Genomic DNA, 26,710 nt, shown 5'->3' with positions numbered 1-26,710 from the left:
AATATTAAATCCTATAGGGCTCTCGGCCGATGAAGCAGGGGCTATTCCCAACTACTGAGGTGGGTCGCATGGAAATTACTTTAACACATTACAGGAGAACACAGTTACAAAGACGTAAGTCACTCAAACCAAGATGAAGCTGAGCTCGAGAGGGTAACTCACTCTCTATCTCCGAGTTACATTCTATGAAGTTTTTACATTACCCAAACGAAAAGTTACATTTCAGAAAAGTACTGTTACATAATTAAAAATTTGGACCTTCCCCTCGAGTAAAGCTGCGGAGGCAGCAAGAAAGAATGAAGTTATGTGGCCATTAGCTTATAGATGTTCTGCTGACCGAGGAAAGAGGCCGCCCGCCTCCTGCCTTAACATACACACAGTAAGACGATGATCAATTGACCAGGAAACGTGAAAAGCCAGAGTTAATAAACCCTCAGGGAAGGTTCGAGAGCATTCAAGACTAATCAGGACACACCCTCTTAATTTTTATTAGCAGATTCAAAGTGAACGAGAAATGAGGGATTGGTTGAAAATTAATTGCAAAAATTCGTGACTGGCCAGATTCAAAACTGGCGGAAAGAAAAGGAAGTATTGCCAACCCTAAAATAAATAAACATAGATCAGTTATGGAAAACCTAGGAATGTGAATCTTCTTTAAGTTATATGTTCTATCACCTTCCACCAGAGTGCATGATCATAGTTTATTGGCAGTGTCATCTGTGGAAAAATGTCCAAACTTCTTGATGAATGGCAAAAAAAAAACAAAGAGAAATTCAATCAGATTAGGAAAATTCACAATGACACAATTCCTCAATATTTAAGTAGTGACATCTTCCGATTAAACTTCCAAGTTCGTGCAGTATCAGTTTCACCTCTTGATCAATAGAAGAGTTTATAAAGGCGCTTATTTTGAATGAGCGGAGACGAGGTGTACCTGTCGGTATAATATGTATCTTAATAATGGCCATCCATCAGTACTTCACATCACAGCCTGCAAGGCAACATCACGTCCCTCTTTAACAATATGTATCTTAATCATGGCCATCCATCAGTACTTCACATCACAGCCCGCAAGGCCACATCACATCCCTCTTTAACAATATGTATCTTAATCATGGCCATCCATCAGTACTTCACACCATAGCCTGCGAGGCCACATCACATCCCTCTTTAACAATATGTATCTTAATCTTGGCCATCCAACAGTACTTCACACCATAGCCTGCGAGGCCACATCACATCCCTCTTTAATAATGTGTATCTTAATCGTGGCCATCCAACAGTACTTCACATCACAGCCCGCAAGGCCACATCACATCCCTCTTTAACAATATGTATCTTAATCTTGGCCATCCAACAGTACTTCACACCATAGCCTGCGAGGCCACATCACATCCCTCTTTAACAATATGTATCTTAATCATGGCCATCCATCAGTACTTCACACCATACCCTGCAAGGCCACATCACGTCCCTCTTTAATAATGTGTATCTTAATCATGGCCATCCATCAGTACTTCACACCATAGCCTGCAAGGCCACATCACATCCCTCTTTAACAATATGTATCTTAATCATAGCCATCCATCAGTACTTCACACCATACCCTGCAAGGCCACATCACGTCCCTCTTTAATAATGTGTATCTTAATCATGGCCATCCAACAGTACTTCACATCACAGCCTGCAAGGCCACATCACATCCCTCTTTAATAATGTGTATCTTAAGCATGGCCATCCATCAGTACTTCACACCATAGCCTGCAAGGCCACATCACATCCCTCTTTAACAATATGTATCTTAATCATGGCCATCCATCAGTACTTCACACCATAGCCTGCAAGGCCACATCACATCCCTCTTTAATAATGTGTATCTTAATCATGGCCATCCAACATTACTTCACATCACAGCCTGCAAGGCCACATCACATCCCTCTTTAACAATATGCATCTTAAGCATGGCCATCCATCAGTACTTCACACCATAGCCTGCGAGGCCACATCACATCCCTCTTTAACAATATGTATCTTAAGCATGGCCATCCATAGGTAATTCACATCACAGCCTGCAAGGCCACATCACATCCCTCTTTAATAATATGTATCTTAATCATGGCCATCCAACAGTACTTCACATCACAGCCTGCAAGGCCACATCACGTCCCTCTTTAACAATATGTATCTTAATCATGGCCATCATCAGTACTTCACATCACAGCCTGCAAGGCCACATCACATCCCTCTTTAACAATATGTATCTTAATCATGGCCATCCATCAGTACTTCACACCATAGCCTGCAAGGCCACATCACATCCCTCTTTAATAATGTGTATCTTAATCATGGCCATCCAACAGTACTTCACATCACAGCCTGCAAGGCCACATCACATCCCTCTTTAACAATATGTATCTTAAGCATGGCCATCCATAGGTAATTCACATCACAGCCTGCAAGGCCACATCACATCCCTCTTTAATAATATGTATCTTAATCATGGCCATCCAACAGTACTTCACATCACAGCCTGCAAGGCCACATCACGTCCCTCTTTAACAATATGTATCTTAATCATGGCCATCATCAGTACTTCACACCACAGCCTGCAAGGCCACATCACATCCCTCTTTAACAATATGTATCTTAATCATGGCCATCTATCAGTACTTCACACCATACCCTGCAAGGCCACATCATATCCCTCTTTAATAATGCGTATCTTAATCATGGCCATCCAACAGTACTTCACATCACAGCCTGCAATGCCACATCACATCCCTCTTTAACAATATGTATCTTAATCATGGCCATCCATCAGTACTTCACATCACAGCCTGCAAGGCCACATCACATCCCTCTTTAACAATATGTATCTTAATCATGGCCATCCATCAGTACTTCACACCATACCCTGCAAGGCCACATCATATCCCTCTTTAATAATGCGTATCTTAATCATGGCCATCCAACAGTACTTCACATCACAGCCTGCAATGCCACATCACATCCCTCTTTAACAATATGTATCTTAATCATGGCCATCCATCAGTACTTCACATCACAGCCTGCAAGGCCACATCACATCCCTCTTTAACAATATGTATCTTAATCATGGCCATCCATCAGTACTTCACACCATACCCTGCAAGGCCACATCATATCCCTCTTTAATAATGCGTATCTTAATCATGGCCATCATCAGTACTTCACATCACAATAGAAAAAAACATAGATTCAGACCCTGTTCTCTTATCGCAAACACGGAATGTGAAATTAAACAGAACGCTAGTGCTATAAGAAATACACTGCTTACATTTAAGTCCTTAGCAGTCGAACAAATCATCGGATAACATGTAACTTGAAATTTCAGTTCGGAAAGATATTATTTCAATCTGTTAGTATGGGTTACAAGTATGTAGCTTATGCAAGATTATTGTAAAATGCTGAACCGAAAAGAAATCGTGCTACACACATGATAGGAAATGGAACCCAAGGGTCACGTCTTATCAGAAGGGTGAAAGGATGATAGGACTCTTCCTCCTAGGGCTAATGGGTTAAAGGGCTCCTTGTCCTCTACCTTACCGTGACTTCTTGCTCCCAGAAGGAGTTAGCTGAAGTTGGTACATTTTTGACAGCATCAACAACCTCATCGATTGTTATCTGCAAGAACGCTTCTACTTTGTTAGATGTAGCAAATTAATCTCCATTGGTAAATGGTTTATCTCTTCTAACGTTATACTCGCAACGATGTGTAACTTCTATTGTTCATTGTCAATAACTGTTTACAATGTATCTTACAGTAATATAATCTATTCGTGTTGTGTATATCTGTGGTTATTCTTCAATAAACAACTGCATTGAATGATCTACCAGACTTATGGTTTGGTTATAGTCCTTGTACTATGAGGAGTTACAACCTAAATTGCTTAACATTTCTATTATTCTTTCTACAAGTACGCGGAAAACTGATAACTGTTTCGTCCTAAAAACGAAAAGGTTACCGTGCTAATGATCATGAGTTAAAACTTTGTGTTCTGAACCGAAGAAATGTATGCTACACATGACAGGGAATGGAACTCAGGGGTCACGTCTTATCAGAATTACCTAATACAGAATAAAATCCCCGACCTGTTAGTGGTGCATTGAGTTGCGTTTTTCCTAACAGAAATCAGCATCTGGTTGATAGTGTTTAGTGTTTGGAACACCGAGCTTCTGATTTTAACATTTCATGCTTATAGATTTGAACTCTAGAGACTTTCAATTACCTACTGTAATGTTGACTTCACTTAGAGATTAAAACTTTGATTTCATAGCCAAAAAAATTCATGCTACACAAAATATTGAAAGGGAAGAGATTGCTCGCGACCGGAAATAAGCGTTAAATTACTAATGACTCAGCAGTGTGCGTCGACTGCTTACAGAGGAATATTGTACCGAGTTAAGATTACGTGGAATTTTTCAAATTGCCCGCTATTACGTGCCTAAGATGGCAACAGTGACGTTTAACCCCGTCAAGATGGCAGCAGTGAGGTTAGCTATGTTCTGTTGTTTAAAATTCCGCGCTACGACGTGCATATGAGGTTTAGTGCCGTGAAGATGACAGCAGTGAGGTTAGTGATGACCTATTGTCCTTAAAAGTGAGGTTAGGGTTCGTCAAGATGACAGCTGTCAAAAGCTCACGTGGCTTTGTTTACAAACAGGAGCACGTGGTCGTGAAGTCACGGTCTCGTAGTATGCTACGCCAGCACGCGAAGTTCAAAATCCATACCCACGTGGGTAGAACTCGTCAAAAACCACGTTGATTTTAAATTTCGCGCCTATGTCGTTAAGTTAGTGCACATAGGCCATGCTAAGATAGCAGCGCATACACCAGGGTCAGCCAACTGCGTGTACATGTGATGTCAAGTAACACGTCACACACTCTGCTCGGGCAGCGATACGAGGTACTTAGTACTGGAACTGAGAAGTGAAGGCTAGAGGGGCGAGGGGAATCACAACGTCATTCCTAGTACAATGCTGTTATGTGTAGTACATATTTCTCTCCACAAAATTTATTGTAACGTAAGTTTGTTATGAATTAACATAAAATTTATAAAGCTACTTTATTTCTACATATACAAACTAAACTAGCTTTTTCCGGTGAATCTTCAGAATTGATATTGAACACAAGATTGCTGTGTTTTACAATATCACCAGCTGTAAAAAATAGTGCTAATAGTGACAAACAGCACAGTTTTACAACAAAAATAGTACAGAGAGTAATCTGTAAACTCAAAACATACGTTTTATCTCATGATATCGATACTCAGTTGCCAGTCGTGGGTTTCCTTGATTTTTGTAGTCTTGTTTCGTTTACTAGTTTTGCAATATTTGGAGTTAATGATTGAGGAAACACTAAGTTTAAGAGCACACTTCAAATCGTGATATGACAACTGGCTTCAATGTTTTGTTTTTGTTGATTTAAAATAGAAAAGTTTCGTTCACAGGCATATGTGGAACCGAAAATACTCAACATTCTCGCTGCAAACCTATGCAATCGGGGAAACCTTTTTTAAATGTTATGAGCCCAACTACTCCGGAATTGCGCCCTAACATAGAAGGTGCACCATCTGTTGCTATTGAAATTAGTTTGTTCCATGGCAAAGAAGCATTTTCAACAACACTTACAATGCACTTGAAAATGTCGATGCCTTTCGTGGTATTCTTCATAGGCACTAAATCCAGTATTTCCTCCCAAATTGTAAAGTTTTTGTCAACCCCTCGTATGAAAACGGCTAGCTGGGCCATGTCAGAAATATATGTGCCCTCGTCAATTGCTAAGGAGTATGCCCGGAACCTTTTTGTCAGTTCTAATAATTGTAGGTGGACATCATCAGATAGGTCTTGCATTTTTGTCGACACTGTGTGCGCGGACAAGCTGGTAGCTTCGAACTCTTGAATGATATTTAGACAAAACTCCTCACCTGCCAGAATTAAATATTCCTTTGCGAACTTACCACCACTGAACGGTTTAAGTTTCTTTGCAATTAAATATGAAATTTTATAACTCAGTCGAACTGCTGACTCACTGATCGAATGCTCGACATAGTTATTTAATTTACCTTTTAGTTCTGTAATTATACGTACCCTTTCCTCGCCTTGATACTGATCATAATCTGCAGCGTGATACAAACTGTAGTGGCGTTGCAAATTATATATTTTTACATATTGTAGCTCTTTTCTACAAACTAAACATTTAGCTGTAGCAATCCTATCATTTTCAACAAATGAATATAGATCTTCCCATAAAGATAAAAAGATCGGAGGCGTAGATAGCTTCTCGCACCGTGATGTGCCCGGTTCGTCCATACTTATGTACTGTACCACTGACACCATACGGCTGAGGATGGTGATAGGTATGTCAAAATCATTAAAAAATCTTTTTTCGGAATTTGATCCTAGATTTAACAATTTGGAATGTCTGGAAACTTATATTCAACTTTTAACCACGCCATTTTCAGGTGTTGCAGATAACGTTTATCTGGACCTAAAGTTAGAGTTATTAGATTTACAGTGTGATAGAGAACTAAGTGATAAATTTTTAAATAAGAAGGATTTGTGTGGTTTGTTGAGAAAAGTGTCTATAAAAGCCGTAGCCATCAGCATGTATGGCACTTCACGTATTTACTACAAAGCGAGGTTGTCTCTTCGTCTCCAGTCTACGACAGCTCTCCCCGCCTTCTGCGCTCTTACGTCACATGGTCTCTCCGACGTCACACGCTCTCTCTTACATCACACGCCAGCCGGTTGGCCGACCCTGGCATACACACATGCTAACGTTGTACATTCTGGAATAAGTTTAGTACGATAGTCGATGCATGCATCATCGATAGGTGATGCGTACACGCTTTTAAACATTACATTAATATTTTTAAACATTGCTGTTCTTACCGCTGCTATGTTCACAAGATTTTAAAACATGGCTGTTGTTTATGCTTTAAGTTCGTGCACGAAAGTTATGCTAAGATAGCAGCACACACATGCGATCGTTGTGCATTCTAGCAGAATATGTTTAGTACGAGAGTCGATGCATGCATCATCGATAGGTGATGTGTTCGCAAGATTTTTAAACATCGTTGTTCTTACTGCTGCTATGTTCGCAAGATTTTTAAACATGGCTATTCTTAATGCTGATCTTGACAACGTAGAGCACTGAATTTAAAATCTTCGTGCTGTTGATGAGTTCTTCCACGTAGGCGTGGATTTTGAACTTCGCGTGCTGGCGTAAAATACCACGTGGTGGTCGTGAGCCACTCAAATTTCCGTATACTGTATTGGGATGGCTTTGAGTTTCCTCTTCAATCGGATGATACAGTATCCACCCAACATGAGGGCGTATAACAATCGTATCCTGATCTCTGGGAAATGTGAACGTCATCGTCCTGGCGACAAGAGTTCTGAACCTCTCAAGAGGATGAGATAGGTCTTGAAATATTGATATTCTCTTCCACTCATTATGCCCGCATTACGGGAAATCGATGCTCCCTCACGTGCGGTATGTCAGCAATTTCAATGCACTGGCACGGAACCATGAAGACAGGTCAACAATTTCCTGATCTCAAGAACAACTTAAAGACCCTTTTCTGAAGAATTCTGAAGACTGATCTCTCGCATTTAAAGAGACTGTTAGAACATTTGGGTGGAATAATGTAAATTGTAATCGTTTCTATTCATACTTCACTAGTTGCTATAATTGTGATCTTCTTTACTTTACGTCGCACAGACACAGATAAATATTACGGCAACGATGGATGGAGTGGAAAGGAAGCGACCGAGAAAAGTGGGAAAGGACCGAAAATCATATTGAGGCCTGCTGACAGTGGGGTTCGAACCCGCTATCTCCCGAATGCAAGCTGTAATTGTTATTGACGGGTTTGGTTTAGTACAGTTGCAACATTAATGTCATTTAGCTGAGGTGAGAGGCCGCAGAAGGGATAACAACGCAGTCATCTCCGTACAGGCCATGAAGGCCTTTGGAGGGGTGGAAAGTGAAGGCTTCCACCATCCGTAACCTCGGCACATGATGGGGTAGAGTGGTTAGCTCCACGCCCGGCCTCCTGAGTGAACCTCAGGAGAAGAGGCACTCGGAGTGTTGGCCTCCGACATCGGTATCAATGCCTCCAACAAAACAGCTGTCATGGCATAAAATGTTAAAAATAATATCTGAAGTAAGTTTTATGTCAACCCTTCCTCACCCTACTGTGAATATCGCAATGCAAATAAACCCACAATACGCCGAGTTTAAGAAAAGAATACCCTAGCGTTCTCACGTGATATTCAATGAAACAATAAACAAACAAACAAGACAGAATTGTTTTCTGGTAAAACAAAAATTGCGAAAACATAACTTTTAGTTAGATTTTCGTTTAGATTTAAATGGCTGGACGTTCGTTTTCTACTAATTTGGATCACTGTATATACTAAACGTTTTCTTCAGTTCGAAGGTAGCGATAATAATCAGCAGAAACAAAGGAGGTTATTCTTAATGAACGAGTAAGGTGACATTGATGAGGAATTTGTACGTTGGATGAAAAGGTGAAAAAAATAAATACATGAAAAGGCGTATGGCTTTTAGTGCCGGGAGTGTCCGAGGGCAAGTTCGGCTCGCCAGATGCACGTCTTTTCATTTGGCGCCCTTAGGCGACCTGCGCGTCGTGAAGAGGATGAAATGATTATGATAACGACACATACACCCAGCCCCCGTGCCAGCGAAATTAACAAATTATGGTTAAAATCCCCGACCCTGCCGTGAATTGAACCCAGGACCCCTGTGCCCAAACGTCAGCACGCTAACCATTTAGCCATGGATATGCGCTTGAATCAACGTGGATGGAAGGGTCGTGTAGTGCAAGCAAGGACCAAGGGAGATGTTTTCATTCCCCTCCCCGAAGGGGAGGGGCGGGCCACCTAGAAGGTTACGCCTTCTCTCTGGCCAGGAGATTTGGCGGGGTTTGGGGATTTGATGGGGTTTGAAGTTAAGAGGGAAGTAGCTTTGGGATTTGGAGATGTGAAGGAGTTTGGCCTCTTGGCTAAGTGTGCAGTATCTGCTCTTGTGCTTTTTATTGGGTTAGATACAATGGTGTTACAATAGTGTTTTACATTTGGAGATACAGTGGTTATACATAGATACAATGGTGTTTCATAGTTACATTTGGTTTACAATTTGGTGTTATACTAGGGGTTACAATTTTAGTATATGTGATTTGGGATTAGGTTTGACTGTGGGTATGGTGGGATGACCATGGTTGGGAGCAGGTGTGAGGTTAGGAGATGAAGAGTGGTGGTACAGTTGTGAAGAGACAGGATGAGGTAGTGGAGGAGATCCAGTGAGGGTGTGGGCGGCTGGTAGGGGCTGGAGTGAGGGAGAGGTGGGAGAGCTTGGTGATATAGTGGAATTTGTGTGGGGGGTGGCCGGGGGCGGGGATGCATAGTGGCTGATGGTTGGCGGGTGGATGGGGGTGGTGAAAAGGAGGGTTCCACTCGGTGATGTTCTCCGTAGATTTGTGCTCCGTTGTTGATGAGTTGTTGTACATCTCGTTCCGATGGTAGTTGCAGGCGGACCATATAGGTATGGCCATGGATGTTTCGGATCCTTATGGCTTTCTTCACTGGGATGCCTGCAGTGCGGAGTTCCTGAATGATGGCTCTTGTAGGGATGTCCGGGTTGATGCGACGCAGTACACAGCTGTGGATGGACGTGGGAGATGGTGGCTGCTCGGTCGGCGTTGCTCGGTCGGTGTAGTACTCTTGTTCGGATGGTGTAACCTGGTCAGCGGTATAGTCCTGCAGAGTTATTTCGGACGTTGTTTGCTGTGGACTGGGGGGTTGGTAGATGGGAGGGGGGGAGGGTTGCTGTCATGACCGGGAAGGAGTGGCAGGGTGTGCTGGTGGTGGTTATGGTTGTGGCGTGGGTGCTGGTAGTGGTTATGATGGTTGTGGTAGTGGTTGTGATAGGGAGGGAGAGTGGCAATGGTTTTGTCTTTATTGGAGGCTCATGGAGGATGGGAATTAATTCAGGTTTGGCTTGAAGTTGGTCTAGGATGTTCTGTGGCGGTGTTATTACCACGTAGTTGTAGTTCCTGAGGTTGACTCCCTGCAGTATTAGGCGGTGCACTTCTTGGTCGGTCATGACTTGTAGCAAGATGTGCTCTGAAGGTCTCTTCGTTCGGCCATCTATTACACGAAAGGATTTTATAACTTGGGCATACTGTGTTTGTAGTGCTTGCTGTATTTCTGTCTCTGGGATAGAGAGATCTACCCAGGGGAGGAGTACATAGGGCATGGTATTGGGGAGGCGACTGCCAACTAGGCGTCTGCCTATTTGTGCTTTTTTGAGCTCGGCTGGGCTGCGATTAGAGATGTGGGCCACCCGGCCGAGAAAAAAAGTTTGAGGTGAGTGGTTTGTGCACTACGGAGATCGGAGAGGCGATGTAGTGCAAGCAACCGGGAAGACCACATAGGGGACAAATGAAAACGCTGATCTCAATGGTAGTGTCGCTGACAAGACAGGTGATCGGTCCTGACTGAGGTCGGTGGTATTCTAGGACCGTCCAGCTGTACGTGGAGTCCGAATCAGAGGAGCATGAATTTTCATTAAACATATTCTACATGCACTGACTGGAATTCAAACAACGGCCGCGTTGATGAGAAGCCACTCAGTTATTACGACATCTAGCAGCAACAAACAAACAAACCCCAAGGCTCTACAGCCGGGGCCTTGGTGTACCAAGTGACTGTTCCTCAACAGTTCTAACGTAGGCTGAGTGGACCTCGAACCGGCCCTTACATCCTTGCCTACCAGAGGCCTCCAGATAATAGGCAAACCCGCTAGACCCAGATCGTGAGATCCTAGTAGTAACAACAAATGTTCAACAATTCTTCTTCTTCTTCTTCTTCTTCTTAATAATAATAATAATAATAATAATAATAATAATAATAATAACAATCGTTCAAATATTCAGTCAAATGAAAAGATTTCACACATAATTTGTTCAGGAATATTTCCTTCTTCTCAAAGGCTGTACAGATATGTGTCGAAATGGAATGGTACGGCGGTGCTTTACGGATTGTAAGAGCTATTGGAAACTATACAAAGAATACAAACCATTTCAATATGAACAAGGACTACAGTAAATATTGCGAGGTCTTATGAGTTCACCCATTTCAAATGTCTCGAAGAGTCACACGTCCTTTTATTCCATCTACAATCGTACCGTCTTCTGCGAATTCCTCGATAATGTGGGTTATGTTCCACAGTCGTACAACGGTGAGTATGATCTCCCTCATGTTGGATCACGTCCAGTCCTTACGCAGTTCAGTAGAGAAGGAGCTCCTCGGGGTGGTGTCTCCTTCCCCACTTGCGACTGATCTGAGACGAAGGTTTCTCGTATGGCTATGGGAGCAAGTCGGCGGTTTGCGGCGGTAATCTATTGAAATGGACTGTGATTACGAGGTAATAATAATAATAATAATAATAATAATAATAATAATAATAATAATAATAATTACGTGGATATCGTAGGTTGCAGAGGTGTAAGAAAGTGCTGGTAAACGATGAGAGCATAATTTGAAACGCTAAAGTTTGAAATTTTATGTATTTCCTATTTTTTTTCCTTTTTCTGACTAAACTTTGCTGAACAACACCAAATAACAGTTGAATAGCTGGTCAGATCTGATGACAACATTGACTCACAGTTATACAGTGAGCTTGTAGCTCCACTCTAGGAGACTTCCGCTCGACAGTCTGATGAGGTAAGTAGAAATTCAACAGAGGCAATAGGTGCCCTTAGTTGTCCACAGAAAAGGTTTAAGAAATCGGCCAGAAACAAAATGGCTAGGAGGCACTCCCTTGAAGTACACTTTGAAACACTTAAGATCCTATCACCGGGCGAGTTGGCCGTGCGGTTGCGAGCTTGCATCCGGGAGATAGTGGGTTCGAACCCCACTGTCGGCAGCCCTGAAAACGGTTTTCCGTGTTTTCTGATTTTCATATTGGCAAATGCTGGGGTTGTACCTTTATTAACGCCACGGCCACTTCCTTCCTACTCCTAGGGCTTTCCTATCTCATTATCGCCATAAGACCTATCTGTGTCGGTGTGACGTAAAGCCAATTATTAAAAAATAAAGATCCTATATGGGCTTTTCGCCCGAAGTTACAGAGGCTAAGCCTACAGTATACTACAGAACGTTGGGATGGCTAATTTTAAATGACCGTAAAAAAACGCACCAAATGACCCTCGTCTATCAGTTGCTTTCTTCAAACAGCCCCACCTATCTATCGTCCAATTTTAGCTTTCTTTCTTCGTTCCACGAAATTAACACTCGTTCCGGATCACTACTTGAAATAGCACCGCATCGAACAATTACCTACAGCCATTCATTCCTGGTCTCTGCTTCAAGGTTATGGAATACGATCCCGGAAGATATTAAAATGTCTTGCTCGTCTAGGACATTTAAAACAGCCTGCCGTAAATTCCTCCAGAGTACGTACAGTTGACTCGAATGAATGTAAGAGTGAATGTCGTGTGAATGAAACCAAAAATTACGTACTAGATCTAAGTTCTTAGGATATCTCATTTACGTTCTTACTACTCTCATATAGACTGTTCGTAGAAATAGACTACGTAGTAACATAAAATTTTAGTATACTCATATTGTAACATATTAATATTCAGTTAATTTATTTTAGCCTTATATTTGAAAAACTTTTCCTTTAAGCTAGTTGTAGATATATTCTTTAGGTTATAAGCTGATATATTTTTGTTATTATACACTGTCTATTAAGCCCATAATTTTTCATTAGTAGTAATCTTAATTAATTGTATTATTGTAATTCCTTATCTGACTTACATATCTCAATAACAGTAATTGATTACGATGTTGTATGTGGTTAAATGTAAGAGAGGGCCAAGAGCCCTAACTTCGCTACTTAATAAAGACACAAATAAATAAATAAATAAATAAATAAATAAATAAATAAATAAATAAATAAATAAATAAATAAATAAATAAATAAATAAATAAATAAATAAATAAATAAATAAATAAATAAATGGAGAAAATTTTAAGTTCCAAAATAAGGTTAAGATTTTAAGTTTTATAAAATCATAGTCACCCTCACACCAAGTTGAATGGGAATTAAAAGAGGGTGAACACTTGTTATTCCCTCAATTACATCTTTCCTAGCAGGGATTAGAATAAAGTCCTTAGACTTGCTTGAAAATGTACATTTAAAAGACTATATTAAACATGAAAAAAATTACATTAAGAAAGAATTTGGAAACCTCCCCCGCAAGTTAGCTTTCAGGACCTATCACATATTCAAAAAAGTCTGGTATTACCTTGAGCTGGTGGGCCTGCCTCCACTAACGTATGCACTCTAGACTGGAGCAATGAAAAAGACTACATGGCCCCAAAGCTCCCAGCTTTTATAGCACATTAAAACAATTTACAAACACTTCAGGTTAACAAACATGGAAAATGCAACATTCCTTTGAAAATTAATGGTCCGTACTCCCACCAGAGGGGGCACATAAGACGACAGTAGAGCCATCTGAAGATTAAAGTTCCAAACTTATTCCAGTACACAGTTCAGGGTTTACATCACAGATGACATTCTAAAAGGCGCTCAGTTCAAATGCATGGAGAAGATGTACCTCCGGTATAATAATAATAATAATAATAAGAAGAAGAAGAAGAAGAAGAAGAAGAAGAAGAAGAAGAAATACTGCTGGCGATAATAAGGGCAACACTAACTAATACCAAATCCAAAGTAAATTTCCAAGGATGTCTCTCTGAACCCTTTGAGATAAAGACAGGTGTTCGACAGGGAGATGGGCCGTCACCTCTTTTGTTCAACTGCGTACTTGAGAAGGTAATACAGGAGTGGCGAAAGACGTTAAAAGAAAGAAACCTTTAGAAACACTTAAGGATAGGGACAAAGAAAAACAGAGTGAAAATAGATTGCTTAGGGTTCGCTGATGATATAGCCTTGATGACAGAAAATTTCGAAAGTGCAACAGAACAGATCAATGTGTTAAAGGAAGTAGCAGAACAAACAGGTTTACAAATTTCCTTTCAAAAGACAGAAGTAATGTCAAATATCAAAGACGATACGGCACCAAATATGGAACGATAAACGGTGTTAATAAATTTAAATACCTTGGGGAATGGATCCAGTAAAATGGATTTGACAAAGAGGCCATAGCAGCAAGAATCAAGAAAATGGAAGTCACTTTCCAAACCACCCGCAACATATACAACAAAAAGTGCTTTTCCCTGAACACAAACATTCGTCACTACAACACTGTCATCAAACCAGTATCGCTGTATGCATCTGAATGCCTTATTCGGTCCGAGATATGTTTGCTTGCGGATTTAGAGAGGAAACAAAGAAAGAACCTACACACTATACTTGGCCCAAGCTACAAAAATAGCATCTACTGTACATTACAAAATTACAAGAAATACACTCTAAGATAGAGAAGATCAGAGAAACAAAGCGTAAAGGCAGAGTTCGCCTCGACGGCCATGATCGACTCTCGATGAACGAAACGTATCTTCAGTATATTTAACTCAAAGCCAAAGGAAAAAAAAACAAACGGAAATGCCATGATACGTTAATGTCAAGAAAGATCTTAAAGAACTGGGCATACAGAAAGAAGATGTACAAGGCAGAAATCTTTTCAGAGCAGCCATCAAGACTTTTGGGACTTTCTGAGACGGAAAACGGGCAACTGGTGCGAAATAGACAGAAGAACGTTGTGTTAAACACAGTGATCTAATGAAGATGATGTGGATGAAGCGAAAAATGAACAAATGTCGGAATGTAATGTATGTATGTATGTATGTATGTATGTATGTATGTATGTATGTATGTATGTATGTATGTATGTATGTATGTATGTATGTATGTACAATCTTCAGCCCTAAGGCTAGTTGGATCCTCAACAGCTCCGCCATCAGCCTGCGTGACAAGAGGAAGATTGTGTAATTGTACCGGGAGGTACATCTCAACCCCGCACATTTAAAAGAAGCGCCTTAAGGAACTCTATCTATCGAACTGCTAATACATAAAGTTGGGACATTGGTCAGAAGATGTCACTACTGAATAACTGAGTAATATGTTATTTTAAAGTTTCCTAAACTGATTCGATTTATTTGTTTTGTTTTGGTGTAAATCGAGAAGTTCGACATTTTCTCCATAGATGTAGCTACAAACAGAGGTCATGCACTCTGGTGCAAGGTGGAAGAATGAGTGATTTAAAGAAGTTTTGTGTTTATAGGTTTTCTCAACTAAATTGACTTTCATTTATTTTGGTACTTCAAGGTTTGCAACGCTTCCTTCTCATCCCGCCAGCTTTTGAGTCTGGCCAATAAGAAATTTTCTTTATTTATTTTTCAGCCAATCAGAGGCTTCTTGTAGCTTTTTATTCTGCGAATAAAAATGAGAGGATGTGTCCGGATTTCGTCCAGAGCCTTCTCGAACCCTCCTATCGGGTATATAAGCTGCGGCTTTTTCAAGCTATCTTGTCTTATTGATCGTCGAATTACTGAGTGTGTGTGTTAAGACAGGAGTAGGGGCGTCTCATTCTTCGGCAGGCAGCACATCAGCCCAGGTAATGGCCACCAGTTTTCTATCTCTGTAGCTATCTCTGCAAACTCACCCAAGGGGAAGGTTCTAATCTTTAACGATGTAACCATCGGCTTTCTAAAATGTAAACTTCTTCTTCTAATGTAAAATTTTATAAAGTCTTACACTGTAAATCGGGGATAGTGAGTGCGTTACCCTCTCGAATTCCCCTTCAATTTATCTGGAGGTGAGTAGGATTTTGTAACTGCTTTTCTCATGTAAATCATAAATTAACTTGTCCTTCAAGTCACCCCAGTAGCTTGGGATTAGCCTCTGCATCATCGGGCCACAAGCCCAAGTAGGGTTTTAAAACTTGGTGTACGCCTCCATACTTTTTGAGTTTGGGTCAGTAACATTAACACGAAGGCCCAGTAGCATGGCTACTAGATACCCCTGTATAAACCACATGGTACTGTAAATTGTAGGTTGTGCCTAGAGGGGCCAGAAATCGTAATGCTCTGTGTAAAGTTCCCTTGAGTAGGCTGTAAGAAATTGGGAGCCAGCCTCGTTGGTAAAATTTGGAGAGCATATAAGCTCTTTTCTGAGATTTGTGTAATACTGAGTGGGGCCTTTGGAAGGCCGTATTTGTAACCTTTGGAGTCAAGTGCTCTTGAACTGTGTCTTGGGAGATATCTCCCCTGGCCTAGGCAAACGCAACATTTGCGAATTTGTAAATCGGAGCTGGAAGCTCAACCCTTGGCTTTCTGTTCTTGTTTGCTATTTTGTACTTGACATTTTGTTCCTTCACACAGTGAAGAATTTTGTTATGTTTGAAATATAACGTTTGTTTCAAAGTTTTAAAAGAATCTTTGACTTTCGTAGATAGACTCGCACCTTCTCTCACCTCTCTGCGTTCCACAGTAAACCCCGAAACAATAACAATACCTCTCAAATGTCTCAGGACATACATTTTCTTGCAACACTGCTATTACGCCTCAGGTCGAAGGAAGTGAATATGTTGTGTCACTCTTGTGATTACAAGGATTGATTGAGTGCAGAATGAGGAAGTCCTTCAAGGGAGTACTGTGCAGAATGACTGGACGTATTGTATGAGGCGAAGGTGTGACGGGCACACAAGTCGAGGACAACCAACATTGTTGTTTGTAAAACATACCAAGGCTGATGACCATTCGAGGGGGATCAAGGACTTAGTATTTAAAAAATAACCTTGTGCATCTTCTCAGTAATTTTTCTAACTCAACTGTTTAAAATATTCTACAAGAACACAGATATTTTAAAATATATCAGACTTTTTTCTAAACTTATATGCGTGTCACATAAGAAGGAAAATATTAGTGTGTTTGTCAGTTTTAAAGCATCGTCAGAACGGAGCGTTATAGTCTTGTAATAATTACAAGTTTCACGAAGCTCGTATCATCGTGTGTCCAGTCTGATAATGCGGCGTAGAAGAATCTGCAAATCTAGGGAGCATCTTCTATTTTTTCTATTGCCTGACCGACAATTTTTATGTGGTCGTAAGGGGAAGAGTGTGCCCAAATGTCGTATATTAGGAAACAGTGATGTTTTAGTCGTATAGTTACCAAAACTAGTAAAGTCAAGTCAGAAATACATTATATATACAGAGTGGTCCAGAAGAACGTGAACGGGATATATCACCGTTGTCCCTTTAAACCCGGACCACCCTGTGTCCATAATTACAGTGTTTCATTTCGAAAGACTTAATCGAAAAATAAATAACATTCTTTCTTCCTACAAAGTAGGATTGGAATTTGATTAGTCCTTTAAACACTGTTCACTGAAAATGTAGTACGCTGATATCGACAGTATCACTTGAAAGCCGCTTTGGAGATTAGATGTGAGCTTGCATTCGGGAGATGACGGCAGCGGACAGCCCGTGCTTTCCTATTTTCACAACAGGCTGTACCTTAATTAAGGCCACGGCTGCTGTCTTTCCCGTCCTTGGGGCGTTGTAACCTTGTTAGTGCAACAGCTAGCAAAGGAAATTGGTTTTTATTTCATATTGTTATTTATTTACCGAGCAGAGTGGAGCTACGGTATGCGTTCCAACCCCGCCGTACTGACAATGGATTTCCAGGCAAATGGCGGGACAGTTCTTTCCACCTCCTTAGCCACCAACATTTTCATGAGCTCAACTGAGGAAGGGCATCGTGCCACATAATTTAATTCCGTACCGGAACTAGGGGATAGACATACTTTATTTATTGTGGTGAATATTTCTTCCAGCTGAATGGTCAGCGTACTGGCCTTCGGTTCAGAGGGTTCCGGGTTCGATTCCCCGCCGGGTCGGGGATTTTAACCTTAAATGGTTAATTCTAATGGCACGGGGGCTGGGTGTATGTGTTGTCTTCATCATCATTTCATCCTCATCACGACGCGCAGGTCGCCTACGGGTGTAAAATAGAAAGGCCTGCCCATTGCGATCACGAGTTATCACTGGTCACTTGATCTAAGGTGTCTCTCATTTCACCCAAATCAAACTTGCGACGAGTGTGAGGTCTCAATCATAGTTTGTGGTCCCGCCACGTGCTCCAGTAGTTCCGAAGTGCGGGAGATGTTACTGCGCGAGATATTTCAGTGAATAAGTTCAACTTTCTTTGCTTTCAATTCCTAAACTCAGTTCACTGTGTGTTGTAAGCATGTGGTTTGACTAATTCAGCATTGTGCCTGGCTGTAAGTTGATGATATGCGATTTTTTTCACCACCGAAGGACAGAAATCAATTTGAAAATGGGCCAGAGCTATTCCACGGAAGGATACTGAGTTAACACGTTGTAGCAGATTTTTCATGTTCATTTCGCTGATGATTCGATAGTAAAATCAAATAATTTTATCCTGAATGATGAAAAAGTGGATATCTCTCGTGTGAGGACGGAAATTACGTCCAGGATCAGTGCCTCACATTTTCCTTAATTTGCCGAAGTACGTTTAAAGTCATATTAAGTCCCTTGAAACTCCCAACAGGAAAAGGAACCTAGACACCACCAGGAAAAGAAGAAAGACGGCAGAAGGCGGGAGTGCAGCAGGAAATGGGTAATTAAAAGGTCAGTGTAATGTTGATCAAAATTTGGGTCATTCTAGTGTACTTTTTGATGCCCAAAAGATGATATTATCGCTGAAAAGGGTGCCTAAAAACTGCTAATCGAAATTTAATTCCAGCTCTTCTGAATTTATTAAGGGTTCGCCCTGTGCCCATTCTCTACATGAGAATAATCAAAGTAAATTTTCAGTTCTCAGTGAAATAAAAGACTGTGGTTCAAGCCACAATGAAGTGTTTTAACACGTCCTTCGAAAAGTGTGTGTGACATTCTTTTCTAGGTCGAGAAAGTAATTAATGGAAAAGTGAACTCAAAGTCCATGTGGCGCGAAACATTTTTTTATCATACCGATCCCACAGAAAAATTTCAGGATCTTCAACATGTTATGGATATAATCCCCAGACTTGTTTATCATTATCTGAAGGAACTCCGGCAAAAAACATCGGAGAAATGTTCACAAGTCCAGTAACCGACAAATTGAGTTGAGTTTAAATAATTCATGGGAGTTATGTGCTATGTACACTCCAGTAACGTGTGCTTTCCGCAACATGTAACTCTTCTTTCATTGTATCCTGCCGTGGTATTTTAATTGTAATCTCTCATTGTTTTTGAAAGACAGTGTATATACTTATCAGTTACGGAGTAATATGTTTCCTCTGGCATCATTCCTAAGGCCAGGTTCTATGGAGCTTGTTCACTCTGGCGGGGCGCGTTTCAACTCGAGGAGTCTTCACACTTGTTCTTATACTCGTCATGGTCAGGCGGCAAGAGAGTTTCTCACCTGAATTCCTCCTGAGTTTACCCGAAATTCAATCCTATAATTAACTCCACCATTAAGATAACCATGCCCCAAATTCTACTAACTGCTTTTACGGTTTTCGGAGAAGCCGAGGTGCCGAAATTTTGTCCTGAAGGAGTTTTTTTAACGTGCCAGTAAATCTGCCGATCTGAGGCTGGCGTATATGAGCACCTTCAAATACCACCGGACTGAGCCAGGATCGAGCATGCCAGGTTGGGATCAGAAGACCAGCGCTCTACCGTCCGTAATCAGACAATACTATTTGTTAACACACCTCTCATCGCCGTGGCTATCCGGTCAGCATATCCGGAAAATCCAATAAATTTGATATTTTACATACCACGAGGGATACATTTTCTTCTTCTTTGCGTCGCAGCGACACAGATAGGTCTTATGGCGACGATGCGACAGGAAAGGGCTAGGAGTGGGAAGGAAGCGGCCGTGGCCTTAATTACGGTATAGCCCCAGCATTTGCCTAGTGTGAACATGGGAAACCACAGAAAAACATCTTCAGGGCTGGCGACAGTGGGGTTCGGACCCACTATCTCCCGAATGCTAACCGCACGGCTACTTGCTCGATGATACCCAAAAGTACATTTCTGGTCACTACCTCCAATTTTAAGATAACTATGCTCCATACAGTCCGTTGAGAACTTTAGTTTGCGAAGTGCAGAAATGATATGAACCACGGATCTCATGGCTCGTGAACCCTTTTCCAGTCCTGAAACCACGATAACTGTTTGGACGAATCAGGAATCGAAACCAAGGCAGTCGAATAAGATACAGAGAAGCTACCCCAACTTCACAGGGATGAATTCTCAACGAAAGATTCATTTCACGAAATGAGTCAAATAACTGGGGTAGGAAAGGGCTATGAGTGGGAAGGAAGCAATTGTGGCCTTAATTAAGGTAATTCGAAGAAATCAGTTGCACGCCGGAGATCGCAGCCTATTCACTAAGAAATACTCTGCATTTCCTGAAATTACTGAGTTACCGAGTGCGGTCATCGTAGCGATGTAAATAAAGGCAGGACGGGGTTACTGAGAACAGCGCATTCTGTCTTTTTTGTTAATTGGTGGACAAGTTGCATGGGATATATGTTTATGTCAATAATGATGCACTGTTTTATTTTCCTTTACGATGTTCAAATAATGTTTATTGTTCGATGTTATAATGTGAAATTCTTATTAAAAGCAACATTTGAATTTCAAATCACTCTGCTTGAAAATATTAAAGTTGTGATATTTCAAACGTATATTTATTGTAAATATGTTACGTAGTTTGGATTTCCTAAGATATTTCACTTTCAACCAAGTTATCTACTATACAAGTAATCTAAACTTACAAAAAATATCAAAGACAGATATTTTAAATTTATCTAGCACTGTTTAAAATGAACTGTACGAGTTATGTCTTTGATGAAGAAATAAACTACAAAAACGTACACCTCCAAATAACCAGTCCGTCACTGCGCTTGAAGTTCGAACTCGCGCTCTCTTGCTCTGTTTACATCAACCTACCATCACTTGTTCACCAACCTATCGCCGCTGACGGAGGAGCACATTGCTCACACACACAGAGGTCTATCCACACTCTGTCAATACAATTATTATTATTATTATTATTATTATTATTATTATTATTATTATTATTATTATTATTATTATTATTATTAGTCAATAAAACGATACAGAACCAGTTTAAATAATAACATTCGTTACAAACCGCCCTAAACACAGTTTGTCACTTTTCAAACATATTAAAGAGTAAGACACGGAATATTCTATTACAGCAAGGAAGGGAGTATACAAAAGTTGAAGCTGATTGTTTTCGTAGAACAGTTCGCTCAGTCTTTCTTAGGAAGTGTATTCTTCAATCCCGCATATAAATATAAATGTGAGCGAAGGGCATATGTAGTAGCACCGGTATGTCTGGGATTAGGAGAGAAGTGCACCAATCACATCATTTTCCCATTTGAACGGAGTAATTCGAACCACTATAATCTACACTGAGTTATGATAGAGGATACAGCTCAAAATAAATTCCTGGTTTGGAGTAAAGGTAGTCGGTTAAGATGGACGTGGATGGGCTGAAGTGCTGACACTGACACTGATCCTCGTTTACCAGCAAGTTACGTTGAGAAATCTCGAGAAATATATTTAGCTTCAACGCTGTTAGCTGTAATATATCTAGCTCCTTGCTTGGATGATCTGCGTAGAGGCCTTCGGTTCAGAGGCCCTGGCTTTGTTTCCCGCGCCTGGCTAATCCATCTCGACCCGAGAATGGGTGTTCGTGTTCGTCTCAATACATACCTGTACTTTAGCCATCAACATACCAAACAACCCACCACTACACAGGATGGGCGTCAGAAAAGGCATTGGGCCGTAACACTGGTGCAACATGGATCGCACCCACGAAGAAGAAGAAGTAGAAGCAGAAGAAGAAGAAACTATTGGCTGCAATACAGGCAGGCAGTCGTCCCCGCAGAAATGCCGTCAGAGATCTATAATTTCTTAATTATCCTAGTTAACATCATGCATTAATGACCACGGTCATTTTGTGAATCTAATCTCAAGACGACGCGTGGATCCCACAGACTGTCACGTTAGCAGCAAGTGGGGCGTTATTAACCGTAAGCCATTATTCCCGAAATGTGGCTCTCAAAGATTAGCCTGCTACAAGAAGAAAATTGCCCGCATTAATTTTTACGTAAGAGGAGGCTACGATTTGAAGCACCCAGTTTAAAAAGAACAAAAAGGGAAGACATTCTCACTAAGTGAAGACATGCACAGTATTCAGTATAAATGGTTATAAGACAGATGTGATCCAGCAGGCGCAGGCGGCAAAAAGAGCACGAGATTCAGCAACAGATGGCGTAAGTTACACTCAAAACAGAACATTCCAGGAGGCTACAAAACGAGATCGTCTAGCTACAACAGGGATAGTCTCTGAAAAAGGCTATTTGTATCTCAACTCTTCGTTATTAAAAGCTTGGTTCATTTTGGTGAAGCAGGGCTCAGTTGACGGGTCCGATGTGGCTCGGTCTCATGCTGTTTGCAGGTGCTCAAATACTCCACGGAAACCACGTTTCGCGAAGAATTTGTTCAGTTGCCTCAGAAGTCTGCAACTGCTCTAAAGATGCCATTACTTTGTTGATTGTTGCACACTAGTGTTCCTCGGCGGTGATTTTGGGAATAAAGCATATTAAGGTAGAAGAAACCTCTCAGCCGGTACTCTTCGGTTTCTAAACCAAGTTCGGTATCTCGCCGTCTGGTAGCTCCTCCATTGTTCTCATTTAGGCTGAGCGTATTCAGGTTAAATCCCTGACTTGGTGGGAATCGATCCCGGATCCTTCAGGCTCATTACTCTTAGACTGCAGGGCCAGGGGACATAACACAGACCGATAAAAGACTTAAAGAATAGGCCGACAGCGCGGGGCAGTACAGGCGCGACTTTGATTCTTCGACAGGAAGTCGAAACATTTAAGAAACGAAATTTCCACTTCCGGAAGTACACATGGCCCCGAGGTTCACTCAGCCTACGCTAAAAATGAGTACCAGGTTAATTCATGGGGGTAAAGGTGGCCTGCAGTCGTACTCAGTAATGGAAAGAAACTACGGATATACGCTACGTGAAGGAAAGAAATAACCGGTATACGTCGTGTTTGGGAGATAAGTACACGTATTTTGTCTGTTATTTTTGTAGGGCCATGAATACTGTACCAGGAAAAGTCAAAGGAAGTGGGGCATGAGGGGTGTTCAGTTCTTACAGCAGGTACAGTGAGTGGTATTCGCAATGCGAAGTCATATATCGTACTTTAAAATTAGAAGTTTATTCAACTTGTTTGTAATAAATGAAATTCAAAATTAATAATTCCTGTCATCAAGTTCATAGAGTTCGTCTTGAGAAATAACGCAAAATATCATGTGAAAATAAATATCACTTCACTTTGGGAATGAATAATCCTGTAGTCTACCTAAAATGTTATCACTTCAAATTTCCTACAGTCTCTTTATAAAGCTAACACATGAGAATGTAAAATAACGTAAAGTTAATCTTCTTGCAAAATCTAGTGTAGTGTTCTATTTTATAAATACTATCCAACACTTGGAAATATTGTATGAATTATGTGACTTCCAAACAGCAATTATAGTTCGTCTTAAAGTTCAATCATTGAGAAAAAGTTGATTCCTGTTGTAAGATTGTTGGTAAAGGCACTTATATCACCTGATTAGTCTTGAAACTGGAACTGGAAAATGCTGTTCAGCGAACGGCATTTGGAACTCCTTTGCAACCGATGTCGTGATGTCCATCACGGAACATCAGGTTGATACGGTGTAAAAGGCACTCTGTCAGGGTTTCTGGTGTCACTAATGAATTTCGCGAACGCGAGAAAGTACAACTGACGGTGTGGATTACGAGTGTCAACTTGGCACGATTTTAATAAGTGCAATTTTAAAATGTTAAGTCACTAGCAGAAAGTAATTATTGCTTGACTAATTGGAAGCACAGTTTATCGTACACAGTTTATACTATTTACACACATAATTCAAAGATGTTCAACGTATAACAAATGTTTGGATTCTAATTGAATACGGGATCAAATGACTATCATTCTATGAAGTGTAAAATGTAGTTCACTCGCGACAAAAGTCTGGTTTAGTTCAAACTTCCCTAAATATTCGCCGCACACGAATTAAAGAGATCTGTCGTAAAATAACCTTAATGTTCACTCACCAGTTCAAACTAAATCACGTTTGAGTGTGAGCACAAGACCAAGTGTAGTCGTTCACTTTCTAGCACAAAAAATACTAAGTTTGTGAATCGCAGAAATATTATAAGTTCTGAAATAACACCGTAAAATGTTTAAGTTTGTCCCGAAGCACTGGAAATTTTCTAGGTTCCAAAATACTGTGCCATTTTTATAAGTATGACGAAGATTGTTTCGAAGATATTACACGACAAGATTACTGAGTTGCAAGTTGTAACTGAATATTGCCGGACCCTGTCGTTTTATACGGATTGTCGAGGTCAGCTGTTTCTCCTCGTGAAAAATGCAGTTTCTTTGTAGCTGAAGAACTTGAAAATCCCTGGACCGATTTTCATGAAATTGTGGCAAGTTAACATTCCGATAATGAGCTACACGATGATATCTGTCATTTTTCAATATCTCAAAGCGTTTATAAGTTAGTAAAATCCTTCTGGTATATTCTAGAGCAGGCATCGTCAATCGAGAGCGAAATGCCTTCGGAGCCAGTTTGCTCCCCGCTCTCGAGGAATGAGAGCAGCTTAGCCAGCAATCAGGGGAAGTGCATGACGTAGTACGTACTGCAGGCCAGTGGCGCAAAGGTATAGTACGGGCACGGTATGCAACCCGCCTGTCCGCTGCTCTCTTGTCACGTGACAAACAGCCGTCCCGAGCTGAGCAAGTAACACAGGCTCCGTAGAGCAACTACGTGATGACGTCTGTTCTAGAGGGTCAGGTGGAGTTCACGTGACAGTTGCGTATCCGCATACTTGCAGCTGGTGACGTATCTCGCTCGTTGCTCGCAGCTCCGTGCCGTACCGTTACCTCGTGCCCTCTACACATACGTCCGAGTCGTCCCGTTGTAAATATTCATGTAACGAAAACTATGTTCCAGGCCATAGGCATTTCATGATATGAATACATTTGACGTCAAATTGACGGCCTGTTTCAAACATTTTAAAAATGTTGAACAATTTTAAATTTGTACCTCATGAACGAATTAGGGCTTTACGTTCCCTACTTGTACATGCAATTTACTTGAAACTGCTGTGCAGTGATGTGTTTAGAAATGTTTCTTCAACATTACGCATTCATACGGCGGGTGGTATAAGTCGAGGGGCAAACGAAGCTACTACCTATCTAACAAACATTTCACTCTACTTTAAGCAAGCCCCTCTTACGAACTGCGTACATTAATCTCTCCCAAGCACACTGTATACAGAAATGGACTTCTTGCGATATAGCAGCTTCGTGTACCGCCTGTACACAGCCACATGTAGTCAAAATATAGTGAAGACAGTGAAGGACAGAATAGAACAGGTCATTCCAACTCGCCTTTCAGGGCTCGTGTTGGCCCAGCGCTGAGACCCCCCCCCCCGACTATGATGATGTAAGAATGCGTCCGTGACATTGCCTTTTTAGCCGACATAATAACCATTTGTGTGATTTCAATGTTTATTTTCAAAGATGTGGCGATTGGTGTTATGTGAGACAGATTTAGTTTCATTGTTCGAAAAAAGAGAAAGATTTTGAAAAATTCTCATCCTCAAAACCGACTGTAACACTGATAGTTGTAGTGAAGACGTTACACGTTTCGGCAATGCTTTAGAAATAATGAACCGAGTGAGATGGCCGTGTGGTTAGGGGCGCGCAGGTGTGAGCTTGCATCCGGGAGATAGTGGGTTCGAATCCCAATGTCGGCAGCCCTGAAGATGGTTCTCCGTGGTTTCCAGTTTTCACATCAGGCAGACGCTGGGGCTGTACCTTAATTAAGGCCACGTCCGCTTCCTTCCAACTCCTAGACCTTTCCTATTCCCTCGTTGCCATAAGGCTTATCCGTGCCACCAGCAAAAAAAACTTTAATTATGAATGTTTTAAAGTAAATTTATTTCTTCAGTATTAATATTTTACGTACGTTATAGTAAGTAATATTAAGTTTGTAATTCTTAGTCATAGACTACATATTTCTGTTTTAATGTTTCCAATATAATCCATTTAATACTAAAAATAATACAGAGCCTCCGTGGCTCAGGGGGCAGCGCGCCGGCCTCCCACCGCTGAGTTCCGTGGTTGAATTCCTGGTAACTATATGTGAGATTTGTGCTGGACAAATGGGAGGCGGTACAGGTTTTTCTCTGGGTTCTGCGGTTTTCTCAGTCATCATTTATTCCTGCAACACTCTCCAGTATCATTTCATTTCATCTGTCATTCATTAAATATTGCCCGAGAGGAGTGCGGCAGCTGCGGCAGCCGGCACAGTTCCTACCCTCTCCGCTAGATGAGGGCTTTATTCATTACAATTCCTGACCCGATCGAAAGACTGGAAACAGGCTGTGGATTTTCATTTTTTATCAGTAAAAATAGTGTTAAATTGGGGGCCGAGGATGTGCTGTATTGTCTCCATATTGATACCGACTAATGTGCTGCTCAGTTGGTGGGCGTTCGGAAACTTACATACGGTAAAATTTGTATTTC

The sequence above is a fragment of the Anabrus simplex genome, chromosome 4, assembly GCF_040414725.1.
Source record: "Anabrus simplex isolate iqAnaSimp1 chromosome 4, ASM4041472v1, whole genome shotgun sequence".
NCBI lineage: Eukaryota > Metazoa > Arthropoda > Insecta > Orthoptera > Tettigoniidae > Anabrus > Anabrus simplex.
This window is presented reverse-complemented; position numbering follows the sequence as displayed.